Genomic DNA, 3,759 nt, shown 5'->3' on the forward strand with positions numbered 1-3,759 from the left:
TAAGGCAGTGTGGTCCTGGCAAAAAAACAGACACATAGATCAATGGAACAGAATAGAGAACCCAGAAATGGGCCGTCAACTCTATGGTCAACTAATCTTCAACAAAGCAGGAAAGAATATCCACTAGAAAAAGGGACAGTCTTTTCAATAAATGGTGCTGGGAAAATTGGACAGCCACATGCAGAAGAATGAAACTACACCATTCTCTTACAACATTACACAAAGATAAACTCAAAATGGATGAAAGATCTAAATGTGAGACAAGATTCCATCAGAATCCTAGAGGAGAACACAGGCAACACCCTTTTTGAACTTGGCCACAGCAACTTCTTACATAATACATCTATGAAGGCAAGGGAAACAAAAGCAAAAATGAACTATTGGGACTTAATCAGGATAAAAAGCTTTTTCACAGTAGAAGAAACAGTCAACAAAACTAAAAGACAACCTACAGAATGGGAGAAGATATTTGCAAATGACCTATCAGATAAAGAGCTGGTATCCAAGATCTATAAACAACTTATCAAACTCAACAACCAAGAAACAAAAAATCCAGTCATGAAATGGGGAGAAGACATGAACAGAAATTTCACCAAAGAAGACCTACATGTGGCCAACAAGCACATGAGAAAGTGCTCCAGATCACTTGCCATCAGGGAAATACAAATCAAAACCACCAGGAGATACCACCTCACACCAGTGAGAATGGGGAAAATTAACAAGACAGGAAACAAGTGTTGTAGAGGATGTGGAGAAAGGGGAACCATCTTGCACTGTTGGTGGAAATGCAAACTGGTGCAGCCACTCTGGAGAACTATGTGGAGGTTCCTCAAAGAGTCAAAAATAGACCTGCCCTACGACCCAGCGATTGCACTACTGGAGATTTACCCCAAAGATACTAATGTAGTGAAACGCTGGAACACCTGCACCCCGATGTTTATAGCAGCAATGACCACAATAGCCAAACAGTGGAAGGAGCCTCAATGTCCTTCGGCAGATGAATGGATAAAGAAGATGTGGTCTATATATACAACAGGATATTCCTCAGTCATCAGAGAGGACGAAGACCCACCATTTACTTTGATGTGGATGGAACTGGAGGGTATTATGCTGAGTGAAGTAAGTCAATCAGAGAAGGACAATCATCATATGGTCTCACTTATATGGGGAATATAAGAAATAATGAAATGGATTATGGGGACAGGCGGGGAATTGAGTGGGAAAAATTAGAGAGGGAGACAAACCATGAGAGACTCCTAACTCTGGGAAACGAACAAAGGGTAGTGGAAGGGGAGGTGGGTGGGTGGATGGGGGGACTGGGTGATGGGCACTAAGGAGGGTGCTTGATGGGATGAGCACTGGGTGTCACAATGTTGGCAAACTGAATTTAAATAAAATATTTTTTTAAAAAAGAAAAGAAAATCAAACTGATGATGACCATTTTCTCTTTGGTGGATACATCTTTCTCAAAGCTGTGTTTCTTTTTGATGTCTTTGTATTAAGAAGCACCCACAAAAATCTGGTTGATTAGCCTTGCCTCCTCTTCTCCATTTATTGGATAATTGTCAACTTCTCAGTTCTTTACCACCCTTACCAGATAATACAAAAGCTGTTTGAAAATCCTTTAGTATATTAAAGAGTTAATAAAATGCTGAAATCAAAGCTTTTCAGAAAAAGGTAAACTTTTCTCCAAAACTACTAACTAAAGGAAATTCTGGGCTGCACTTCATTTAGTAGGGAAAAGTCCCCTAATCAGCAATTTGAGAAGCAGTAAGGATTGATGGACAAGAAAGTAAGAATGTGGGCATAAGGTGCAAATGGGTTTATCTTATAAAACAGCAACAATAATGTCCTGTGGACATCTTAAAGAGAAAAAGTATAAATCTTTTTAAAAAGCATATAAATTGGGAAGGGAAGCTGAGGTTGGTGTCCTTCTGGAGTGTGCATCTGGTGCACGGCCTCCTAAGCTCAAAGGGTGGCCAGGGGGCAGGTATTCCGTGGCGCTGTGGAGTTACTAGGGACACAGCTGGGATGTCCATGGCATTACAAGTAGCATGGAGCCAGCAGGGGGGAGAGAAGGAGGATGGGCTGCGGGCCAGGGCCCTCAGCCATCACCCTCCAGGGGATGTAGCCTGAAATTCTGCCCTTTGGGGTCCTCCCCCTCCCTTCAGGCCTCCCTCCCTTCTTCACCCACCTCCCTGATGCACTTTAATGTGTCACCTGCAGACCCAGTCCTGTCCTAGGACTGCTTGGGGAACTGCACCTGAGCTGAAGAATCTCATGTGTGCGTGTGTGTGGTGTGCGTGGGGGCTGTGTGTGTGCATGGGCTGTGTGTGTGTATGGGGCATGCTCTTTGTGCTTATGGGGTATGTATGGGGTGTGCATGGGGTCTGCTTTGTATGTGTATGGGGTATGCATAGGGTGTGCATGGTGTGTGCTCTGTGTGCGTATGGGTTATGAAAGGGGTGTGCATGGGGTGTGCATGGTGTGGGCTCTGTGTGCGTATGGGTTATGAAAGGGGTGTGCATGGGGTGTGCATGGTGTGGGCTGTGTGTGTGTATGGGGTATGTATGAGGTGTGCCTGGTGTGTGCTGTGTGTATGGGGTGTGTATGGGGTGTGTGGCGTGTTGGGCATGTCTCTGGTGCGTCACTAAGTCCAGGGTGTGAAGTGGAAAGAGAAGGGCTCTCTGGAAGGTGCTTGATCATCTGCGCCCCCACAACCCCGAGGCGGCGGCGGTGGGAGAACTGGCCCTGTTCCCGCCGCCCCCTCCTCCCATCCTGCCCCCAGGCCCCGCCCTCTTCCCCCTTCTCCTTCGGGCAGCTCTGCAGCTCCCCATGCACCTGGGCGCTCCGTCACCCTGTCACCCCATCACCCCAGGACTCTGGCTCTGTCCACGCTCCGGGGCGGCCGCCCTACTGGGCTCTGCCGACAGGGGGCGCCGGCGGCCCGGGCGCTTGCTGGGTCCAGGCAGCATCACCCCAGCAGTGGCCGCTGTTCCCAGTTTGGGGGTTGCTTCCCCCACTCCTGGGGCCTGCCTCATCCCCTCCGCCCGGAGCCCAGGGGAGCGGCCGAGGCCCCGGGGACGGCGGGCACTGCGGGGGGTATCAAGTCCCCGGGGCCCCTTCTGGGGCTCGCAGGCCCGGCTCCCCTTGCTGCAGACACTGCGCGCCCCTGCTAGCCTCAGGCCACCATCTGCTCCACCGACTCACTACACCAGCTTCTAGGCCCTTAAACTAAGGGGCGGAGTCTGTCCCTCCCCCCCCCCCCCCATTCCGCTCCAGGGCTGCTGACCTTCCCTTGCAAGTGGAGACAAATCCAAATGGTCAGTTTTAAAATTCAACTCTGGTGGCGCCAGCTGGCTCAATTGGTAAAGCATAATGACTCTCCATCTCAGGTTGGAAGTTCAAGCCTCCTGCTGGGTGGAGAGATTACTTACAATCTTTTTTTAATAGTTTGAACTCTTACTCAAGATGACTGGTGCAAATATCAGTGCAAACAGAATGAAAAAGCTCCACAGTGATTGCGATTGTGTATCAACTGAAGTCAAATCATGTTGACAAGATTTTGATTGTTGGACTTAAGGAGCTGTTGAGCATTCTTTGCAGAGGAATAGCAGGGTGGGATGCAGGGTGGGCTTCTGATGTGTTTTGGTTGCTCGCTGGCCACTCACACTACTCCCACCGGCTGGCTCCGTTCCAACCCTCCATGACTTTCAGTAGGTGAGGTTCAGAGGGGGCAGTGTGTGTGTGTGTGTAACA

Source organism: Vulpes lagopus, chromosome 2, assembly GCF_018345385.1.
Source record: "Vulpes lagopus strain Blue_001 chromosome 2, ASM1834538v1, whole genome shotgun sequence".
Taxonomy (NCBI): domain Eukaryota; kingdom Metazoa; phylum Chordata; class Mammalia; order Carnivora; family Canidae; genus Vulpes; species Vulpes lagopus.